A 24,905-nucleotide genomic window follows, 5' to 3' on the forward strand; every position below is an offset into this window, starting at 1 on the left:
CAAAGTATTGGAGTTTCAGCTTCAACATCAGTCCTTCCAATGAACACCCAGGACTGATTTCTTTTAGGATGGACTGGTTGGATCTCTTTGCAGTCCAAGGGACTCTCTAGAGTCTTCTCCAACACCACAGTTCAAAAGCATCAGTTCTTCAGCACTCAGCTTTCTTTATAGTCCAACTCTCACATCCATACATGACTACTGGAAAAATCATAGCCTTGACTAGATGGACCTTTGTTGACAAAGTAATGTCTCTGCTTTTGAATATGCTGTCTAAGTTGATCATAACTTTCCTTCCAAGGAGTAAGCGTCTTTTAATTTCATGGCTGCAATCACCATCTGCAGTGATTTTGGAGCCCCCAAAAATAAAGTCTGACACTGTTTCCCCATCTATTTGCCATGAAGGGACCAGATGACATGATCTTAGTTTTCTGAATGTTGAGCATTAAGCCAAGTTTTTTACTCTCCTCTTTCACTTTCATCAAGAGGCTCTTTAGTTCTTCTTCACTTTCTGCCATAAGGGTGGTGTCATCTGCATATCTGAGGTTATTGATATTTCACCTGGCAATCTTGATTCTAGCTTGTGCTTGATCCAGCCCACCGTTTCTCATGATGTACTCTGCATATAAGTTAAATAAGAAGACGTACTCCTTTTCCTATTACTGACCTGAAAATTGCTATGCTCCTCTGAAGACCTTGAAAACCTGTGGAATTTTGTGTGGCCACAGAAGGGATGCTCATCACTGCCGCCCCTCACCTGGGAAAGAAGCAGGTCTGTGGAACAGCACACTGAACATTCATTATTGTCAGGTCAGTGAAACTACACATATCAACACTCAGATTAGATTGTTTATGTAATGATAATTACTACAAGAGGGAAGACAGCATTGAAAGGTGCCTTTGCGGTTGATACATATGACCAGTGAAGAGCTCACACCACACACGGAGCACAGGCTGAGCCTCTCACCGGGCATCATAAAGAAACTGAGGCAAGACCCAAGCTATCACTGGTGGTGTGGCAAGCACTAGTGAACACGGAGCTAATGGAACTCCTTGCTGGACAATCTCATGTTACTTAGGCCCAGTAAAGCATCCAATCTCCACTCTTCCCTTGTCACAAGCTAAACCTGACCTGTGGGATTAAGGTAATGACTTACTCCAAGAAAGCCTCAAATCATTTTTTTAAATTTACACAGCTCTGCTCTGAGAAACAGGGAATTTTCCTTGAGTCTAGAGCTATTGGTCTTTCCTCTAAGATATGATGCTTATGCCTCGCAGGACTTCAAGCAGGCACCCCCTCAGCTCTTCATAAAACAAAGCTTCCTTTCTATCTGACACAATGTTGGCTCTCCAGATCCAAGGAAGTATTAGCAGTTCAAGTGGTTTATTCTCTGAACCCAGTGAGACCTTGTTTAGTATTTAAGCCTGGTCTAAACAGTCCTGAGCTTCCCTGTTGGCTCAGCAGTAAAGAATTCATCTGCAATACAGAAGCTGCAGGAGATGCAGGTTTGATTCCTGGCAGGAAGATTCCCTGGAGGAGGGCATGGCAACCCATTCCAGTATTCTTGCCAGGAAAATCCTATGGACAGAAGATACTGGTGGGGGCTACAGTCCATGAGGTCACAAAGAGTCAGTCATGGCTAAGCACACACACAATCAGTTCTGACCTAGATTTCTTCCACATTTGAGATTATCAGTCCTTTTCTTAAAAACAGATTTCAGTTATGAGCTCTGGTTTAAGAGGAAGTTATTTTATTTGCTACCTGTTGGCTTTCCAGCTTCTTTCTGAACCTCTTTCCATCTGCTCTGAATTCTGTTTGGCACCCTTTGAATATTCATTCTTTCATTCTGTGAACCATCACAGGGCACCTATTGAGAGTCATATATCATGTATGCATTATACACGACACTGAAAAATACAGCCACTGATGTCTTTCTGGTGGCCACTATCTCAGTAGCTGCTCCTTCATCTCAATCCTCCTTGACATTAGTAGTCCAACGTTTACTTTACCTCCTCATTATTTGTATTACGTTAATAATACACACTCACCACAAAACAAATAAGAAATACAGAAAAGAAGAAAGGAAAAAAGAACTGAAATTTGAAATCATTTGATTATTACTTTTCCTTTCCAGGTAAGCAGATATCATATCATAATACCAAATACAACATAAAAGGGGGGCAAATGTATTTTTGTTTCTTCATGTAACTTTTTGCTTGAAAGTAATTCTAAACTCACAGAAAGGGGCAAAAATAGTGCCCTTCACCTGTTTTTCTCCAGTCATCATCCTACATAACTATAGTGCAATAAAGCAAAAATAAACAGTTTACCAAAGTGTTCAAAATGTTGGCAACTACAGTGTGATATCAAAACCAGGAAATCACACTCCTGTGTGTGTGTGTTCTATGCAAACTTATCACCTGTGTAGATTCATATAATCACTACCACAATACACAAGATGTACAACGGCTTTATCACCATAAGGAGCTTCCTCATGCTACTTCTTTATAGTTGCACTCACCCCTGTCTCTAACCCTTGGTTAATATCAATATGTTTAACATACCTGTAATTTTGTCTTTTTGAGAATATGATAGAAATAGAATCATGCAGTATGTGACCTATTTAGATTCGCTTTTTAAATTCAGCATAATGCCCTTGAGGTCCCCCCAAGTTGTTGCATGGAGCAATACTTCATTCTTTTCTTTTGTGAGTACTATTCCATGGTAAGGTTGTACCACAGCTTGTTCAATCATTGAAGGACATTGAGATTGTTTCTGACTTTTATTTTTTACAAAGAAAACTTCTATATAAACATCCATATGTCTTGATTTGACCATAAGTTTTTATTTCTCTGGGATAAGTGATAATTGCTGGGTTGTATGGTAAATGCATTTTTAGTCTGATAAGAAACTACCAAACTGTTTTCCAGAATGGCTATATCAGAAATCTAGTTTCTCCATATTCTCAGTAGCATTTGGTATTGTCACTATTTTTATTTTACCTGTTCTAAGTAAAGGTATTTTTATAATTTACAATGTTGTGCCAATCACTGCTGTACAGAGTAAAGGCATTTTTAATAGCAATAGTATCTCATAAAACACGGAGATAAACACAATGAAACTTAACTTCCTAACTACTTTATTAAAAAAGCACTAATTTAGGGAGAGGGGTGGGAAGGGGGTTCAGGATGGGGAACACGTGTGCACCCATGGCAGATTCATGTTGATGTATGGCAAAACCAATACAATATTGTAAAGTAATTAGCCTCCAATTAAAACAAATAAATTTTAAAAAACACTAATTTAATTTCTAAAATACAAGATTTACTTGATGTTTATATTAGATTCTACCTCTTTAAATATTGGAGTGGGTAGCCTTTCCCTTCTCCAGGGGATCTTCCCAACCCAGGGATTGAACTCAGGTCTCCTACACACAGGCAGATTCTTTACTACCTGAGCCACAAGGGAAGCCCAAGAATATTGGAGTGGGTAGCCTATCCCTTCTCCAGCAGATCTTCCCAACACAGGAATCGAATCAGGGTCTCCTGCATTGCAGGTGGATTCTTTACCAACTGAGCTATCAGGAAAGCCCATATAATTATTACTTTAGCTTTTTAATCTAAAATGGTAACAGAAGAGCTCAGCCTGGCATGGAAAATTAAATCATAAAGTTTTACATTATAAGAACATGAAGAGTGTATAAGGTTTAAGGATAGATCCTATAATATTGATGAGCAGAGCTTGTGTTCTTCATCTGAAGGATGTCTCTATGTTTCATTTTGCTTGGGACTGTCATGGTTTATGCCTGTTGTCCAGTATCTATGTGCTTTAGTATTTTTTTCAGAATTTTTCATTTTTAAGCAAAGTCTAATTAGCAATTGCTGCATTAAAATAAGCTGAAGTAGATTTAAGATACCTGCGGCAGAGCCAGAGAGTTGCTGGGGTTGGTGAAAACTTAAGACACAGAGGCATACTACTGTAACATACATGAGAGAGTCTAGAAATATGTTCTTACATGGTAGTTTGGCTACTTATTGTAAATCTACAACTATTTATTTTATTGATAACATGTTTATACTGTAATATTCATTGACAGCAATGAATTCAGTAGGACTGAAGGAATATAGTTAGTGGGAAAATTAAGTACTAAGCATCCAAGAAAGTTGATGAGGAACATGTTTCTTAGATGAAGCATTTATTGACATTTATCATTCTCCATGGGGGTCATAGTGATATCACTGACCACATAAGAGCCAGAATACTAAATATACTGAAGAAGCATCAGTATCAATGCTTAAACTGGTTATTTTAAGAAGAATGCACTGGGAAAAAAAGTTAGCCACTAAAGCTTCAGAAGGTACATTCACACTCACTCACTATTTGAAGTATGTGTTTATATCATGTTTAAATCAAATGACAGTTCTTCTAAATACATTTTAATATGTTTTCAATTTCAAGTTTTCTTCTGTACATAGAAAAAGTAAAACCACCAGTTTTATGTTAGTGTCATCATTTACTTCAAATAGAAAAATATTTTCATTGCATCATTGGTTCAATGTTTTTCATCCAATTCATGTAATCAAAGTAAATGTTTTAGATGTTGATTCATCCATTCCTGATATTGTTGTGAATGATACTGAAAATTCTGTTTAAAAGTTTGACATTTAAAATAAAAAATTTTGGTGATAATAATTTTGGTTTGGATGGAGTAGAACGTCATGGTAAAGTGTTCTTCAGTGATGAAACAGAAATGTGTAAGAATTAGTGTAGTGCTCATATAATTTATGCTGTGCTATGCTTAGTTTCTCAGTCATGTCCGACTCTTTGCGACCCCATGGACTGTAGCCCACCAGGCTCCTCTGTCCATGGGGATTCTCCAGGCAAGAATACTGGAGAGAGTTGCCATGCCCTCCTCCAGGGGATCTTCCCAACCCAGGGACTGAACCAGCATCTCCTGCACTGGCAGGTAGTTTCCTTACCATCTGAGCCACCAGGGAAGCCCCATATAATTTACAGTTATATCCAAATAAAAGATTCAATTCACAAAATAGACAAATAAAATTACCTCTACATAGCTTTGGGCTTCCATGGTGGCTCGGTGGTAAAGAATTCGCCTGCCAGTGGAGGGAACACGGGTTTGATCCCTGGGTCAGGAAGATTCCCTGGAGAAGGAAATGGCAACCCACTCCAGTGTTCCTGCCTGGAAAATCCCATGGACAGAAGAGCCTGGTGGGTTATACAGTCCACAGGGTTGCAAAAGAGTCAGACATGACTTAATGACTAAATAACAGCACATAGCAGTACTGAACTACAAACCTGATCTTGAAGACTCTAAATTATACCAGCATGGCACTGCATGCTTTCTCGCCTTCCGCTCTACATTTTTGTAAACAAGTTTTATACATTGGTCTCCAATTCATTGAAAATTAGTTGGAAATATTGAAGTATTTATTGAATGGAATGCCAAATAGTTCAGACTCTGAAGTTTAATGATATTGCAATTACTAAAAACAAAGCTGACAAATAAAAAGATATTGAAGTGTACCCTATACAGCCAAGTGAGAAAGCCAATGACCCAGAAAGGAGAGTTCAAATAATGCCCAGGTATGATTTGAAATTCTCTAATTGTACTTGGAAATATCTCATCTTGTAGGAGGTATACTTTGATAAAAATTCCTGTTTTTAATGGGATAAATTTATAGTTACAGAATGGAAAGAAATTTGAGAAGGTCTACAGTTTAGTGGCATTTAAATTTGGCAATCTATTTATAAATCAAGAAAACTTTAATGAGTTTTTACTTATAAAATTATTTGTTGAAATAAACTAAATAGTGACAAAAACATAGTCTTTGTGAAAATATATGGACTGAAATATTAAATTTGAAATTTTGAATTAAAAATTTAAATTGCAAATTTATTTTACTTAGCAGAATTTGCTTGCTCTGAGCTTAACAAGTGCCTCAGCATTTGTAGAGAGTATTTTCTCAAACAAAAGCTAATTAAAGGTGTTAAGAATTTTAAAATTTATTAACCTTACAATGTAATCTTTAAGATGATTTTAAGCATTTGTGAATATTTAATTTAATAAGATGATTTTGAAAAAATATTCATCAGAAAAATACAATCAACATGGTTATTAGACAGAATACTATGAAACTAATGAAAGCACATTAACATATACTAAGACTAATTACTTAGATTGTATCATTTTTAAAGTTCAGAAATAAATATAAGTAACTTAATATTTTTCTCAATATACATTGATATATTATTTTTATTCTATAGAAATAATTTTTTTGAAAATATTTTCTGAACAGACTTTATAGGTTTACCATAATGAAACTAATTGGTTGGTTAATGAATGTACATTTGGGTGACAAATTATGCTATCAGCCTATTCATAAGGCAGCATTTCATACTGAAATTTAGCCCAAAAAGTGGACTGTAGCACATTCACACATCCCCAGCTTAAATACACAGATGGTTTGATGGCTCATGTGGCTTTGAATTTGGTTATCCTAAGACTGAGTAATGGGCTGACCACAGTACGTGATCCACAACAACAACAGACAGAATGTCTCCAAGGATGTCTGCCACACACTGGAGGATTCTTCCTCCCTTATGATGAAAGAGGGAAATTCAATAACTAGAGTGGCTCTGACAGTCCCAAGAGGATAGCTCTGTTTTTCACTGTACATAGACCATAAGGGTAATAACGATGGTCTCCAGTTCTATAAAGAGATGAAGAAAGAGATCTTAAACCGTCCTTAAATCCCACATTACCCAGGAAAGAAAGAGGGACATAGTCTAACCTTCTTCCACGGTAGCCCTCTGGCTGACCTTGCTTTACGTGATAATCTGACTACAACAGTCCAAACTGTTTGGTTCTAGTGGAGCCACTGAAAGATTTATACCAGGCTGCACCCCATAGAGATAGCCTTGGCACATTCTGGGACTAATTTGTAACTTCTCATAAACCCTTCCAGATTTAGAGAGCAGCAAGCATAGTGGAAGGAATGCAAGCATTGAAGCCAGATATCATTTCACCCGCTTTGTTCTCTTGAGCATCAGAACTCCTTAACTGTAAAATGAGAATGATAATAATAGTAACATGCACAAAAGAGAATAATTTGCTATTTAAAATACAGCTATTCCTACTTCCATTCCTAGGCAAGGAGACAGTTTCTCTTAGGAATAGGTCAAATTTTGCCCAGCAGCATGCCTCGATGAGCACCCTGGGTATGGGCCATGGTTTAGAAAGATATCAGGGGGAAAAAGAGGATGTTGTAAACTAAATTTTAGTAGATATGGACAGAAATTTGAAGGAACTATTTATTCTGAGATTCTCTCACTGTGAGCTGCTGTGATCCTTAAACGCAATGCTCTTCTATTATTACCCTAGGCACTCGACGAAATGTGTAGTTCACCTGCCTGCTTTGTAGGGAATTCTAGGACAGTACTACCTTCATGGACACATGACGTGTACAGTCACGCCCCCAAGCTTAGAAGGGCCACAGGCTTGGTTTAAGCTTCTGTCACCATCTTGAAATTCTTAAATCTTTTTGACCAAGTACCTCCTTATTTTCCTCTTGCACTGGATCCTACAAATTATGTATCCAGTCCTGTTGGACCTATGTTATCTTTTGGGACAGACAAGGAGAAAGTTCCAAAGGCCAGATATCAGTGAGAGTGAGAATTCAGTAGGAACATGAAATCAGAGCTGGCAGTAACCATTAGAATCTATCCCAATCTTGGTGAGAAAATTGGATTTCCACAGATAATCAGGACATGCAAGTCAATTTTATGTAAATTTCAAAGGTAGGGGAAGCCCGACATTATCTGTATTACATTAACAATATTAGATAAGCAATATTGCATGTAAGATAGTTAGAACATGATTATTCTCAATAACTGATTGGTATAATTGTTATTTTAGGGTCATATTTGAAAAGCAATGAGAAAGTGTGAAAAGTGTATACATGCATACATGTGCACACAGACATGTGAGTACTCCTCTAATTCTCTCTTCCAAATAGCACATCTCCAAATCGACAAATTTTAGAATTGTGAATTCTACAAAATCTACTGACACACACAGGTCACTTGCACTTTGAATGACACTCTTTAGTCTACTTGACTAAGGATTGATTTTATCCCGAAACACCTTTGCTTCTCCATTTGAGGTTGAAGAAAAGTCCTGCTAATAAACTCAGCTTTCTTTGCTCCCTGATATCCACCCTCCGCCCCACCCCCCCCGGCCCCCCCACCCCCCCACCCTCCGCCACTCCGCCCTCTCTCTCTCTTTAGTCGCTAAGTCCTGTCTGACTCTTGTGACCCCACAGACTATAGCCTGCCAGGCACCTCGGTCCATGGGATTCTCCAGGCAAGAATACTGGAGTGGGTTGCCATTTCCTTCTTCAGATAGCCCCTAGAAAGGAACAACTAAACATCCAAAATGACCACACCCACCTTTCACCTCCGCTGGATCTAAAGTCACGTTAATGTCAAAGTTGCCCAATGAGGGAAAACCCTTAAACTCTTAAAATAGGGATCTTTGACTTTGGGATATGATTCAATGATGTAAATAGGTGACATAAGACATTTTCTTTAGTATTAACCTACATTAAAGTGCCCTGAATGCATGAAAGAGTGGCTACTGTGTGCTCATGAGCCTCATTTTTGTTCTTATCCAGAAAGTGAATGACGTAGGAAGAATTTAAAATGAACCCTCACTGAACCACACCCTTGAGTGTCAGTGGGACTTGTAACATGCTTCTAACTAGTGTAATATGGCAAAGGCAATGGGACAGCACTCCTATGGTTATTGTTATATGGCAAAAATGAAGCAATTTTTTTCAGATGTAATCAGTGGACTTCAAACTAATCAAAAAGAGATTATCCTAGGTGGGCCTGACTAAACCAGGTGAGCTCCTTAAAAGAGAGCCTAGAGTTTAGAGATGCTGGCTTTGCAGAAGCAAGTGGTCATGAATTCTATAGCTGCAAGAAAATGAACTTCCAATAATTATTTGTATCTGGAAGACGACCCCAAGCTTCAGATGAGACCTTACCCTCAGAGGGCACCTTAACTTCAGCTTTGTGAAACTGAGCAGAGAAGTCAGCTAGGCAGTGCCTGTAAGGTCCTAAATGTATGCTGTTTTAAGGCACTTAGTTGCTGGTAATTTGCCATACAGTGATAGATAACTTAATATGAGAGGGGTAGAAAATTAGAGGTGAGGACCAAATGGGAACCCAGCCTACCAAGGAAGTCACGAACTACATGATAATTAAAGCTAACTGCAACTGCTCAGCTGCTAGGAGCCCCAGCATGGGACTGCCTACTTGACAGGGAAGCATGAGCAAGAAAAGCAGTAATAAACTGCTTTTTAGATTTGAAATAAAAGCCACCACTCACTTGATTATCATCTGAATCTCATCCATAATCATCACTGGTTTGCTATTTGAGTCAAACTTCTTTTTGCAGAGCTTAAAAAACAAACAAACAAACCAGAAACATAATCTCAAGGTTATTGATTATCCTCCAAAGTGCTTGTGTGAACTAGTCAGTGATTCTGACTCTTTGGCTGTGTCTTTGAAAGATAACAGTATTTAGACCCTACTGTACTCTCACTAACTCTCCAATCAGTTAGAAAATCTTAAGATATTTTTTCAAAGAATGGTAAAAGAAAGCAGTGTGTGAGTTCTGGAATTATTGAAAGGTATTATCTGATGATTGACTTTCTATCACTCTGATACTCAATTTAGAAATGGAATGAAAGAAAACAGGAAGAGAATTGTGCTCCACTGATGTGTGGAAGCCTCGAAAAACCTTTAGTTCTGTTTAGCAATGGAGCTTCTAGGTTAAAGGAAATATATGAATATATATGAAAGAATTTATTTGAAGCAGGTTGCTTTCTTTATGCATTCATTCTCAAAAAGCTGTGAATCAATTTTGTCATCAATTGAATCTCACTTTAAATGCATGAGGGAGCTCAGTATTTGAAGGAATTCTACAGTAAGTCTAAGTAAAGCAAATTTAGCTTTTAGTAGTATATATAATTAGGCAAGCTAAGACTTCTGTTGTATTGATAAGCACTTTTGTATACCAATACTTTTTATAGTGAAGAACTGATTTTTAAAAACTACATTCAATTAGTTTTAGTGAAGTGCAGTGCCCATAGAAACTACAAACGAAAGAATGTGGTTCTCCATCTGGTTCTACAAAATAAAGTCACTAGCCGCAGCAGTCCTGTCGCTGATCTTTACTTAACACATCTTGAAAAGAGTTAGGGTGGAAATCAGGATGAGGCACTCTGTCTTTGGGAAAAACTGGCAGAACAGGCTTTCAAATAAATATTGTCAGGAAAAATTTTATGCATCCAATTTCTTGTAACTTCTTATCCCTTGTTTGCTTTTGTTTTGTCACACAGTCATGCCAGACTCTTTGCAACTCCATGAACTATAGCCCGCCAGGTTCCTCTGTCCATGGGATTTCCCAGGCAAGGATACTGGAGTGGGTTGCCATTTCCTTGTCTCATCTTCTTATGCCTAGAAGAGCACTAAACTAATTAACAGAGACACTTGCTCCTCGTGACTAGCAGCAGACTTCTACTGAGATGTGTGCTTGGTTACACTTACCCCCTTCACCAAAATCGTATACTTGCTGACCTCACCTCCTGCCTATTTGAAGCAGCTCCTCAGAATTATCTGCGAGATTGTCTCCTGGGCTATATTCCTCAGTAACTCCAAATAAGATTGAACTCACAGCTTTCATATTGGATGGTTGTTTTTTCTTCAGTGAACAAAACTTTGGCTGATGGGGGATAGTCTTAGATGTGCCTGGTTAAAAGATAGAATGAACAGATTAAACTGGAACATTGACAAAAAGAAGGCTGAAATGGTGTCATCAGGAAGGCTTTAGACCCCGGATGCTTCTAGATGAGATAAGGATAGACCTCTAAGCCAGGTATTAAGGGAAGAAAACCCTGGGTCTTCGGAGACAAGCGTCTTACATTTTCAGTGTGACTCTGTGGATTCAAGTCCTAAAACCTCAGCCTACTAGCTGTGCCGCCAGTGAAGGCACTTAGTCACTCCCTGCCATCTCTTACCTATACAATGGAAATAATAAAATCCCAATTTCAGAAGACGACTGTGAGGATTAAATGCAGTAACACAATAAAGAACCTGGTGCTTAGTCAGCTTTTAGTCACTGTTAACTGTTTCTATTTGGCACAACAGAGTTGTAGAGGCTCTGGTTATTTAAAAGACAAACTAAACCTCAAAAAAAAAAAAAAAAAAAGATAGTGCTGAAGGAATTAACACACCATAGGAAAAAATGCTAGTTTCTCCAGCAAGAGAATGCCTCAGGCATTTACAGTTCAATGACTAGGTACTATTTCTAATCATCATCTCATTTAGAATTATAATGAAGAATGTTGGGAATAATTAACCCCATTCTGTAGTCCCAGGAGCCTGTCATTGCAGGTAGGAAGGATTAGGTACCAGCTCTGTTAGTCCTGGCATGTGAGCGCATTTATTTCTTCCAGTGATACCATGTCATCCTGGCTCTCTTTTCAGGCAGGTTCAAAAAGTCCCCCACCCCCCCTACAGTGGCAAGGAACATTCATCTCATGCTTGATAACACTTTTACAGTCAGAGAATAGCAGCAGCTCCTGAAACATCCAGCCCTTTTAAAAGCTTAGGAATGACAACAGCCACGAGTGAGCGTCCCTTTAGAGCCAGATGTGGTAAATCCTCTCTCTTCGGAGCTGCCAGCCTGGAAGCCCACTCCCTCCTTTGTTAGAAATTCTAGTCACAAAAACCTACAATAAAATGCTGCAGGCACATCAATAAAGGATATAATGAAATCAGATGAGTCTTGTTCCTTACATTTACATGCAAAGTATATCAAAGGAGCATCCAGTTTGTTCCTGAGACCAATACAATGGATTCTTTTGTGTGAGAGGAGAGAAGATATATGAAGCTGAATGAGGAAGCAATTCCAATTAAAAGGGCTGTGTTTAAGGCTCCGAAGACAATGCAGCCTTTGCTAGACACTTAGCTATTAGAAGTATCTGGCTGCTGAGGTGCTTTTATGGTGATTGGATGAGAGCTGGGTGGAGAGGAACACAGCAGCACCGCCACAGGGCCCCAAGTTCCAGGTCACACTGCTTCCCTTCCAGCTCATTCCTGTGTGACCTCAGGGCCACAGGACCTGCCCTAAAGGGCTGCTATGAGGATTAAACAAAATAAAGCATATAAACCCTCTCTGGCTGTGCCAGGCACATGCTAAGCTTTCTATGATGTTTGCTATTATTGTTATGAGTTCCTCTGACTCAGCCCCACACAAAAGCTGGCAAAGGCTGGAATCACCCAGATGACAAGTGACTGGGACCCTGGAAGGGCCTGCCCTTGAGGCCACGTGCTATGTGATGAAGGGCAAGTTGTCTCCTGGTACAAAGGCCTCTTAAAGTCAGCAAGTATTGGACAGCTCAGACACACACCATTGGAATTAGCTTGCCTGTTTCCCACACACTTTTCATGTTTTATAGCTTTAGAATCAGACACTTGGGAGATGCCAACTTGGAGACAGATTATTCCCTCCGGCAGGCTGTCTGCAATTTTTCTCCAGAATCTCCATTTGTCTTAAATGGGAGCCACCTTCTTGAAGGTGAGTACTCAGGCTGCCTCGTGCAGCTTAGATCTGAGAGTGAAATAGAGCTACCTAATCGTCTATGTGGGAGGACACATCTATGGGAATCGGGATTTCGCTTTCGGCTCTCTACCCCTTGCTGAATCACCAAAGTGCCTCTGGAATTTCCTTTAGCGCAGAGGTCTCAGATATTCTTGGTTTTGTAACTTTCAGTGCCATTCTTCATTGACCTTATTAAAAGGGTAGTAATTTTCAGTTGGGAAACGACAGTAACACAGTCCCCACTGCAGTTGTTGCAGTGAAAAAGAGGAAAATGTTTTCTTTTTTCTCTTGCCCTTTTCTGAACATTTTTTACTTTAACTGTTCCTGATCTGTAGTCTAAAGACTAACAAAGATTAACCCGATATGATAGTCACATCCTGTGTTGGGTGCTCACCTTTCCAGCACTTTTTGCAGACCATTTGGCGCTTCCCAGGTGGCGCTAGAGGTAAAGAACCCAGCGGCCAATGCAGGAGACATTCCGCGGGTTGGGAAGATCCCTTGGAGGAGGAAATGACAAACTATTCCAGTATTCTTGCCTGGGGAATCCCATGGACAGAGGAGCCTGGCAGGCTATACAGTCCATTGGGTCGCAAAGAATCAGACATGACTGAAGCAACTTAGCACGCACACACACCTCGTGGTGCTTCTCCTTTCCCTTTATGTAACAGAAAGGAGGCCACAGTACAGTTCAAGAAAGACAATGGACCTAACTGCCAAGCTACCTGATGCAAGTCTATGACTGTTTCTAAAATGTTACAGGAAGAAGAGTATCAGATCCTTACACGTTTGCTCCTCATCACCAGCCCAACTGCGAGCCCGTATCTATATATCCCCTGATTTCTCATGGAAGCTGGGGGAGGGTGGGGGGGTGTACAGTCTCCTCCGTTGGCTGATGATTAAAAGCCACCTTTCTATTTCCTCCAAACTCTGTCTCCGTATTTTTCATTTGCCTTTGGTGGACAGAGAAAGCCAAGATTTTTGGCGACATCACAGTGAGTCACTCTACAAAGCATAGATGCAGTTGTCACTCTACAAAGCACAGGATATGCACCTGGATACTCATTTCAAATATGGGCTTTGTTATTGTCGAGACGTAAATGGGCCTAAATCACAGTGCCTCTCAGTTGGGAAAGCCCTGAGGAATATAACACATGAAGCCATCACTCTTATAGTGACATTTTAAAACCAGTCGTGGGGAAAGAGAGAGACAATGGAAAGACAGGGCTGCAAAAGGGGCTTTCTTTCCATTTGTAATATTCAATTTCTGTAAGAAAAAGGATCTAGAGCAATTATGGCAAAATGTAAGTATTTGTTAAATCTATGTGTTGAGCACAAGTATTTATGTCACTTGGCTGTGTATATATTTTCAAGTATTTTTAATAATTGTGTATATTTTGAAGAAAGAGCAGTAGAGTTTTTGGCACCTAAAAAGAGAGGTGTCTCAACTCAGAACAGCCAAGGAAAAGCAAATAGAGTAAGTGAGGAGTTGCTCAAAGCTTTCATCAAGGGGGGTTTCAGAATGATGCTGGAGGGTGCAGCTCATGTGAAGAAAGCGGCCAATCTGTTTTAGGTTGTTGTTCAGTTGCTCAGCTGTGTCCGACTGTTTGTGACCCCATGTACAGCCAGGCTGCCCTGTATTTCACTATCTCCTGGAGCTTGCTCAGACTCATATCAATTGAGTCAGTGATGCCATCCAACCATTTCATCCTCTGTCGTCCCCTTCTCCTCCTGCCTTTAAGTTAAAGGAGTAAAAAAGACTTGGCAGGTAGCTTGGGTCAAGGGGAACCACTCTTTAACTCACCAGCAGGGGCTCAATTCAAAGTGCTCTCTTTTTTTCTCTGACTTCTGTGAGGTATGAAACATAAATTTAAATGATTTAACAAGTAGGTAACAACAACAACAAAAAAAATTGTTTGGATATTAGTCAGTTTAGACAAAATGGTGCTGAAATGGGCCATAGTTAAACCCTCATTTTGAAAACGTAGGCTGGCAAAACCAAGAAAAGTTGCCACCAGAATACAAATTCAGAATTGAATTGTTTTGTTTCTTCATGAAGGGGAAAAAAAAAGTCAAAACAAAGAGGAAAAACCCAAGTAGGATGAATGAATTCAGTGTTCAACTAATCATGAAACTGCCTCCCAAAATGGGCTTACTTAGCAAACATGGAGACTAAACACTCTCCATGGTCAAGGGGAAGATCAAAGAATAAATGTGCCCCCCGCACAGAAGTAGGCTGTTGGGAGGAAAATGAAATCTGAAAAGCCATAAAGTGTTGATTGTGGGGAATACAAGTCATAGAAGACCTTCATGTCATTTACCTGTGATAGTTAAGTGGCAAGATAAAGAATAACACCACGAATCACCTTTATTCATGAAAAAGTCCTTAGACAAGGATTTCTCTGACACAGTAAAAAAGACTGTCTCAAATCAGACTTTCCTTCTGCCTAAAATTGACCATATAATAAGAAATAGTTACATGAAACTCTGTCCAATGTGGACCTGCACACATCAGTTTCTAGTCTTTTCCATAGTCATAGCCCTAATACAAACTGTAAACTGATGCAAAAGGAAACTGTTTCTGTTTCAATCCACAAGTATATTTTAACCTTTGTTGTCATTCAGTCACTCAGTCGTGTCTGACTCTTTGTGACTCCATGGACTGCAGCACGCCAGGCTTCCCTGTCCTTCACTATCTCCCAAAGTTTGCTAAAACTCATGTCCATTGAGTCAGTGATGCCATCCAACCATTTCATTCTCTGTCTGCTCCCTCTCCTCCTGCCTTCAATCTTTCCCAGCATCAGAGTCTTTTCCAGTGAGTTGGCTCTTTGCATCAGGTGGCCAAAGTGTTGGAACTTCAGCTTCAGCATCAGTCCTTCCAATTAATTCAGTGTTGATTTCCTTTAGGATCAACTGGTTTGATTTCCTTGCTGTCCAAGGGACTCTCAAGAGTCTACTCCAGCACCACAGTTCGAAAGCATCAGTTCTTTGGTGCTCAGCCTTCTTTGTGGTCCAACTCTCACATTCATACACGATTACTGGAAAAACCATAGCTTTGACTATACAGACCTTTGTCAGCAAAGAGATGTCTCTGTTTTTCAGTACACTGTCTAGGTTTGTCATAACTTTTACATAATTTCCAACATATTGTGACTGAGAAGACAAATTGCTGGAGGCCAAAAGGATGAGATGGTTGAATGGCCTCACCAACTCAATGGATATGAATGTAAGCAAACTCCAGGAGACAGTGAAGGACAGGGAAGCCAAGGGTGCTGTGGTCCATGTGTTCGTGCTAGGTCGCTTCAGTTGTGTCCACTCTTTTGTGACTCCATGGACCAGAGCCTTCCAGGCTCCTCTGACCATGGGATTCTCCAAGCAAGAATACTGGAGTGGGTTGCCATGCCCTCCTCCAGGGGATCTTCCCACCTCAGGGATCAAACTCGCATCTCTTATCTCTCTTATTATTATCTCTTATCGTAACCCTGCATTGGCAGCTAGATTCTTTACCACTACAATCACCTGGGAAGCCTGTGCTGCAGTCCATGGGGGTCGCAAAGAGTCAGACAAGACTTAGTGACTGAACAAAAACAAACATCATATATGTGTTTTCAGACCATAGAGATTAAACATGACTTATCCTTCCAAACTACCAAAAGGACCCAGAGAGACACATGGCTATTTTTTAAAATAATTTTAAAGATTATATTAAAACAAACACAGAGATTGTATTTGTTAGGGTGTTTTGGGTTGCAGAAATCAATTTAAGTTAGTGAATGCACACCAAGAGAACATTTTATAAGGATACAGAGAGACCCAAGGTTGAGAACACATGAGACCTCAGAAGCAGCCATCACTTATCACTGTGTCTCTCTGAGAAATGGCTTTGTCTTCTTGGAAGAAGAGCTTTCTTTGCTACTCAGTCCCCATGATGAACAGGAAAAGGACATCTATAGCTTGCAAGCCCGCAAGTTTTAAAGTACCTGTCGTTCCACAACTGCTGGACTCTGCTCACACTCCCTTATCCTCACACACCCACTTCATCTTGGATTCCCTCACTTAACTCCAAATGTGTGGTTAAGGGATGTTCACTGGTCTAGCTTGAACTACGAGTCTGTGGCCAGCACGTCAGATCACATAGCTGCTGAGAGTGATCCCAGTAGGTCTCCAGAGAAGAGGATGTGGCAAATGACCTATGAATTTCACTACACATATGCTACAGAGCAGAATGCCTTCATGCAAAATATTAATTGAATGCCTCCTCTGTGCTTGATGCTTTCTGAGTTTCTGGGGGGAACAACAGTGAACAAAAAAAAAAGACAAAGTTTCTCCTCTCAGGAAGCTTAGATTCCACTGAGGAAGGAAACAATAAAGAAACACTCAATAAAATACCTAACACATCTGTTGGTTGTAAGTACAGTGAACAGCAGTAATGGCGAGCTCGGACATATTTAACAACCAGCTCTCTGGAAGGCATTTGATGATTTCTGTGGTATTTATACCACACTACAGTGACAGTCTATGGGGTCGTAAAGAGTCAGACATGACTGAAGCGACTTAGCAGACACGCACAGTGACTTTCAAGCTCTCAGTGTGATATCCCTGACCATGGACTTGGGAGGAGATGAGCTGTAACGCACTATTGCAGAGCAGCCCCACCATAGACAGACCCAAGGGATCTAACCTCAAAGCACAGATGAGAGTAAAACATAGTAAAAGAGCTAGGATGTTATGAGTTTTTAGGATCTATTACTTTTGTTTTTAACATAATTCATTTCATTGTAATTTGAATTATTTCATTTTTAGTGATGGCTTTGTTTAATAACTAGCTCACAGAATTCCTGAAAATTTTATCATCTGTTCTCACAGGCCAGTATGAGCCAGATTCAGGACACCACTGGAGGTAAGGAAAACAAAATATACTGAGGAGGGGTGGTCTTCCAGATAACTGGAACTGCTGTGTAACAAACCACCTCAAGACTTAGTGGCTTGGAATAAGAACTGTTCTACTACATCGCATAATTTTGCGGGCCAGACAGGGCCAGATGGGGGAGTCCTTCTTCTAGTCAGTGATGTCAACTGGCAGATGGACTCGTCTTGAAGGTCCAGAGTGTCTGGGGCCTCAGTGGGGGTGACCAGAAGCCTGGGCTAAGCTGGAACTCTTGAGTGGAGTGCCTTCACTTTACTTGAGCATGGCAGCCTCAGGTAATCAAATCCAGGACTCCCAGAGAAACTGTTCTAAGAGGCAGGAAGTGGAAACTGTCAGTCTCCTAAGGCCTGGGCCTGGAAACTGTCCCAGCACCACATCTGCCATATTCTGTTGCTCAAAGAAACCACAGGACCTGCCTACATGTAAGTGACAGAGACCCTGTCTCTCCACAGGAAGGGGATCAAAGAACGCGCGGCCATCCCTAATCCACCACAGAGAGGGAATAGTAGTGGTCACGGAGCTCTGATGTTTTAAAGATGGTGGTTGGGGAAGACTTTTCTATTGAGGTGATTTTTTTTTTTCTCCTAAGAACCGAGCCATATGAACAAACAACATGTGCATATGAGTTATTGAGTCCAGGTTTTGGCAGTAATTCTGACTAAGTCCTTAGACCCCGCTCTGCCATAAGTGGGGGATATCTGACAGTGAGCACTTAAGAGGCACTTCTTACTACCCAGGTGAAAGACACCAAAGTTCAAAGAACCCAGGCACCTGCTCCCAGACACCCAGCAGGGCCTTGAATACTGGTCAGTAGCAGAATGTAACCTGAGCCCAGTTCTTCTACCCAGATCTTCTATTTAAAAGTTCAGTGGTTCTTCTTTGGGCTTCCACTATGGCGCAAATGGTTAAGAATCTGCCTACAATACAGGAGACCCAGGTTCAATCCCTGGGTCAGGAAGATCCCCTGGAGGAGGGAATGGCAATCCATTCCGGTATTCTTGCCTGGAGAATTCCATGGACAGAGGAGCCTGGTGGACTACAGTCCACAGGGCACAAAACTTTTTCTAATCAGTGTCAGCACATGATTTAGCATTTTGACACTTTCCTTTTATAAAATGCACATATTTTATATTGATAAGAATGTAAACTCCTTAGGAGAGACTCACTTTTACACTTCTCCAGGGCTGCCGTATACAGTAGTGCAGTTGGCACACTACACAAGATATTAGCAGGTTTAGAGTATGCACGTGGCCTGCCAGGCTCGTGCTGTGGGGCAGGACCACACTGTCTCAGAGGAATGGGTATCTTTTTCTGTTCCTACGAAAAAGCAGCAAGTGGTAGCCCTGTACTTCTCTTACAAAAGTGTACTTTATGTAACATAGTGCTGGGCATGATCCTGGGGTTGGGGAGGGGGGTAGAGTGAATGATTAATAGCATTCAGATTCCACCAGAAGTGTGTCTTATGGACACGCTTTGATTGTCTATTGCTGTATAATGAACCACCCCAAACCTAGTGGACGATATAGATCTTCAACTGGAAACTTCCTTTGGTTCCGACTCTGTGTGACCAAATGGACTGCAGCCAACCAGGCTCCTCTGTCCATGGGATTCTCCAGGCAAGAATACTCAAATGGGTTGCCATTTCCTCTTCCAGGGCATCTTCCTGACCCAGGGATCAAACCTGTCTCTTTTGTCTCCTGCATTGGCAGGTGGGTCCTTGACCATTAGCGCCACCTGGGAAGACCCTCATCAATATAATAGCCATTTTATTGTGCTCACAGATGCTTGGGGTCAGGAATTTGGATGGGGCAGAGTAGGGGTATATTGTCTCTGTTTCATGATGTCTGGGGCCTCAGCTGTGAAACTCATTTGGGAGCTGGAATCATCTGCAGGTTTCCTTCCTTATATGTCTGGGATCAAGCTGAAAGGACTCAAAGGCCAGCCTCCACTGGGACTGTCAATAGGAGCACGCGCATGTGGCCTTCTCCTATGACTGGGGTTTCCCACAGCTTGGCGGCTGGCTCTGAGATAGAGCACCAAAGGAGGGATGTCCACAAAGCAAGCCTTCTGAGAAAGCCCGGGGGTAGCTGCATGGCCTTCCAAGCCCAACCTCGGAAGTCACCATCTCCAAGACACATTACTGGCTGAAAGCATGTCACTGTGGCCAGCTTACACTCGAGGGCAGGGAAGTGAGACTCTGCCTCTTGATGAGGACTAGCCTGTGGGATGAGAGATGTTGTCATGGCCATCTTTGGAAAATGCAGCCTGCCACAGGGCACATCTCTTCAACAACCCAGTACCACCTGGGTTGGGAAGATCCCTTGGAGGAGGGCATGCAACCCACTCCAGCATTCTTGCCTCGGAAATCCCATGGACAGAGGAGCCTGGCAGGCTGCAGTCCACGAGGTCACAAAGAGTCAGACAGGACTGAGCGACTAAGCACACACATACCACCAAAGAAATGGAGCTGTGATGGAGGGATGCAGCCTCCTAACCGCGCCCTTCCCCCAGCAACGACGATGCTGGTGCTGAAGGGCCCTCTGGGGCCAGGTACAGAGGGACCACATCCTGAGGCCAGCACCTGAGTCCCCAAAAGCCTCTCTCTTTCAAGTTTGCAGTCAGAATGTGAGCTGAGCACAGGCCATGCTGGCAGCTTCAAATGCCCCAGCTTCTTTTCGCCCTTGGGCTTGGTGGTTATGCCAGGAGCCTGACAGGTTGAGGGTTTGCCTCTTTTTCTAATCTGTGGGCCACCAGCTAACTGTCAGAGTTATCAGGGCTCAGGCCAAAGCCAGATGTTCTTAACAGATGTGCAAAGCAGACAGTTCCCTTATTACATCTTTTTAAGTTGTCTGATGTTATATGATGGCTTTTTTAGTCTAATTAAGGGTTGAACACCCCTGGCAAGGCAATTGTAGCCATTTCCTCTATTTTAGTTCACACAAAGAAACCCAGCCCTGATTTCAAACCTTTTTTCTTTTTAACTAATTGGGTGGCCTTCTGCAGCTGGGCTATGGAAACCAAGGGAAATTTCAAACTGAAGATTATATATTATGTATATATATATAGAGAGAGACAGTTGTGAAATACATTCCTTCCAACCCACCCCTTGCCAGTATTTCTCTCCATTAATAAAGATGCTCTAATCTGGCATAAGTAAGAATGTAAGAAATCACCAGACATAACTGCAAACGCATCATAGTGCTCTCTTTCGGCCTCTACCCTATCAGTTCTACCTGGATTTCATATCTGGAGGCTTTGAGGAAAAGTGCAGTAAAGCTACAGCTTAGTTACAGAGCATCACCACATAATAAATACCAAGTCCACCCTTCCCCTGCCCCGTACCTCTGATCTGGCTTTGCTCCAGTTGTGATGTCTGCAAAATGAGCTGTCACCAGATCAGACTTCTTCAGGTCAGAAGTGGGAGGGAGCTGTACACCCACAAATGAAATGCCCCTGTGAACACAGGATTTATTTCCTCTACTGAGTGCTATTTATGTGCTTATAAACAAACTGCTTTTATTATTCAACTTATAAAACTCCACTGTTTAAAGTCTGCATTTAACTACGTTGCACACTAACATCTGTGACAATGAGAAAGTGCACTAACATGTCCCATTTCCCACCCTCCTATCACCACTACCCGCCCCCGCCCCCAACCCCCTGCCAATATGACAATGTACACTCAAGGTTATAACGTGCTGAGACTGAAACCAGGCATGTATAGGAGAAGAAACACTTACGAGAGGACGTGAGAGTGACAATCAAATGTTTGTTGGGAATGAGAATGAACTCTCTGTGGAGTTTGGTGAGCCTTGGCCTGTGCTGAGCCCCTGCCTGGGAAAGGTCTAGGTGAGTGAGCCGACAGCACCCATGCGTGACTCACAGCGGGCTCCGACTAGGCCGGTAGTGCCCAAGGCTCAGTAAGAAATAAAACGTGGAAGTAAATATCTTGTGACTAACACAAAGGCTGCGTTCCATGGTAACAAGGTGACCCCAGAGCATCAAACATCGCTCCTGCCACCCGTACCTCGCCACCCCACCAGCCAGAAAAGATGCAAAAGGCAAGCCAAGGCTCAGGGCTCTTCTGACCTGGGAAGTTCCTCCAGGGCTGGTAGATTCACTGAACTTCACGTCCACTTCAATCCATTAGAAACAGAGGCACAGAGCTGCCAAAGTTGTAACTTTAATGTATGTGTAATGGCTGATTTTGTGGATCAGTCTGGCTGGGTCACAGTACTCAGTCAAGCACCAGTCTAGAGACTTCTGTCAAGTCATTTTCTAGATGTGATAAACATTTAACTCAGTAGACTTTAAGTAAAGGAGAATACTCTCTATCAGTGTGTGTGTGTGTGGAATCTCATCCAATTAGTTGAAGGTCTTGAGAGGAAGGTTGAGGCTCCCCACCCCAAGAAAGGATTCTGCCAACAGACTGCCTTTGAACTTGAGCTGCAACATCAGGTCTTCCCTGGGCCTCCATGCAGATTTCAGATTGGTCATTTTCCAAACTCATATGCGCCAGTTCCTTAAAATGAATCCTACTCGTTCTGCTTCTCTGGAGAACCCTGACTCTATGTTATGTCTATACACTTTGCACTGCTTACTGCTTGATTAATTTATGTAGCAGGGACTGCAACCTGCCTAATACCCATTTTTCTCTTCTTCCTTGGTGTCAGAATCCTAATTTTATTTAGGATGGTAATGTTCTAGCTAAAAGACCATGTTTCCCAGTTTTCCTTACAGCCAATGATGGCCCCATGATTTACCTCTGTCCAATGACAGGTAAGCATTGTTGATTAGGATTTACAGTAAAACTTCTTAAAGAAGAAAGGCTATTGGCATGTACCCTCTCTCCCTTTTTGGGTTTTCTGTCTGGAACACCGATCACTGGCCATCTTGAATCATGAAACTACCCACTAAAAATGGCACAGCAGAAAATACCAGGTCTGGACTGCCTACTCCCTTTTACTTGAGGAAAACCTAAACCACTATCCTTTAAAAACCACGATAATTCCAGTTTGTGAACAACAGTGTACTGGAATTCCAAATTGATCAGATAATACACAGAAGCTACAATAATTCAAAGCAAACCTCAATAGTCCTCAAACCCAGACCATCATTTATGGTCTGGTCCAGCTTGTCTTATAAAATGGATAGTATTATTATTCCCACTTTACAGAAGATGAAACTAAGGTACAAAGAAGCGAAGTAACTTGCCAAGATCACATAATCAGCAAGTGCCTGTGCTTTGAACTTAGATCTAGTCAATTCTGGAATTTGAACTCTTTTTTCTTTCTCAATAAAATATGGAATGCTTCATGAATTTGCATGTCATCCTTGCACAGGGGCCATGCTAATCCTCTCTATATCTTGGAATCTGCACTCTTAACCACAGTGCCTCCCAATGGTAAAGCTAAGAATAATGGGTGGAAGTCATGGGACACAGATTCTGGTTCAATGTAAGGAAGACTCTTCTAAAAGGGAGCTGTTCAATAACACCATAACTAGGAATATGTAATTAAAGACTGAATAACCACTATTAGGGTTTTCCAGGTGGCACTAGTGGTAAAGAATCCACATGCCAATGCAGGAGACACAAGAGACACAGGTTCAATCCCTGAGTCAGGAAGATCCCCTGGAGTACGAAGTGGCAACCTACTCCAGTATTATCCAGTATTAGTCTATTTCAGTTCACCCAAGTCTACATATGTGTTTTGACAGAATTAAGCTCTCCATACTAGGAATTTTAAAAAGAAAGGGAAGGGTAAATTTAACATTAATACTGGCACTATTCTAGTTCTTGACTTCCGTGTAGCTCAAACGGTAAAGAATCTGCCTGTGATGCAGGAAATCAGGGTTCAACCCCTGGGTTGGGAAGGGAATAGCAATCCACTCCAGTATTCTTGCCTGGAGAATTCCAAGGACAGAGAAGCCTGGGGGGCCACAGTCTATGGGGTTGCAAAGAGTAGGACGTGACTGAGTGACTAACACACACACACATTCTAGTTCTTAATTTGGGTAGTGGGAGGGAGGGACTCCATTTTATTACTGTGTTTCATCACTTATGTATATGTTCCAATGTCTTTTAATATATATTAAACATGACATGCTTGGTGGGCTATAGTCCATGGGGTTGCAATGATTTGGACACAACTCAGCAACTAAACCAAACACGACTTCTAGGTGGCTTAGTGGTAAAGAATCTGCCTGCCAGTGCAAGAGATGCTGGAGACCCAGATTCAAACCCTGGGGCAGGAAGATCCCCTGGAGGAGAAAAAGGCAGCTGGTTCCAGTCCATGGGGTCGCAAAAGAGACACAACTGAGCATGCATGCGTGCAAACAGGACGTAATGGTTTTTATTAGAGAGAAGGTAAGCAGCCAACTTGGTTTGGGTGCTGTATGCAAGGGAGTGGTAGCCTGTGCCCATTCACCATGCCCTCGCCTCTGGGCTGAGACTAGAGCCTCTGTGGCCTCAGCACTCCTTCTTGGAGGGAGCATCTCAGTGAGGGCTCTTGGACCACGACTGAGTTGACCACCTGCCTCTCACCCGTTCCTGGGCAGTTTGGAGCATTAGAGCTGAGTCTCAGGGCGCCATATAAAGAGTATGAACACGATGGTAACAGAGGCATCCTGGGTCTGCGCCCAGAATTCACGTCTTTTCAGTGTTTCCATCTTCTCTCCGCTCCAGTTGTGGTCCTCTCTTCTGACTTCTTACTCCTTCCTCTTCTCTGAGACTTCACCTTTAAAGCAGGATGCTTTCTCTCATTGAAATTTTTTCTTTTTAAAATTCATTCAGAGTTGTGAGGGGCCTTGAACTGATGTTTGATTGCTGTCTCTTATTCTGGGAACATGGGAAAAGTTAATAAAGCAAGACACTCTTCTGACAAGATGGATTTGACCAAAACAATGTGTTTTTTTAAAACATTCTAAGACATTATATATTTTCTACGTGAACACCAAAAATGTTAGAATGACTTCTCTTTTAATTTTCCAAGGTGAGAAAAACTCAACAATACTAAATGGCAAACATCCCTATAGACAGGCTTATACTTCAGACACTTTTGGCTTCTAGTCCTTTGGTTAGATAACACAAAAAGAATGATAAAGTTCCTATTAAAAAAAAAAACAGACTGCTGAGTTGGGAAGGAAATCGCACACATGGTCTTCTCTCACTGATATCCCAAGAAGGTTTTTCTGTCAAATTAGTGAGAGCTCTTTGTTGGAAACCATAGCAACTGGCCTCAGGAAAAAGAACTTATTGGAAAGTTAGCAGGTGGCTCACAGGACTAGAAGG

At 41.5% G+C, this 24,905-nt stretch overlaps 1 pseudogene; it reads right to left on the bottom strand.

Moving 5' to 3' along the window:
* Positions 1–22,911: 22,911 nt before the first annotated feature.
* LOC120853837 lies at positions 22,912–23,009 on the bottom strand (annotated as a pseudogene).
* Between the last annotated feature and the right edge of the window lie 1,896 nt (positions 23,010–24,905).

The sequence above is a fragment of the Oryx dammah genome, unplaced genomic scaffold (assembly GCF_014754425.2).
Source record: "Oryx dammah isolate SB20612 unplaced genomic scaffold, SCBI_Odam_1.1 HiC_scaffold_26, whole genome shotgun sequence".
Classification (NCBI taxonomy): Eukaryota; Metazoa; Chordata; class Mammalia; order Artiodactyla; family Bovidae; genus Oryx; species Oryx dammah.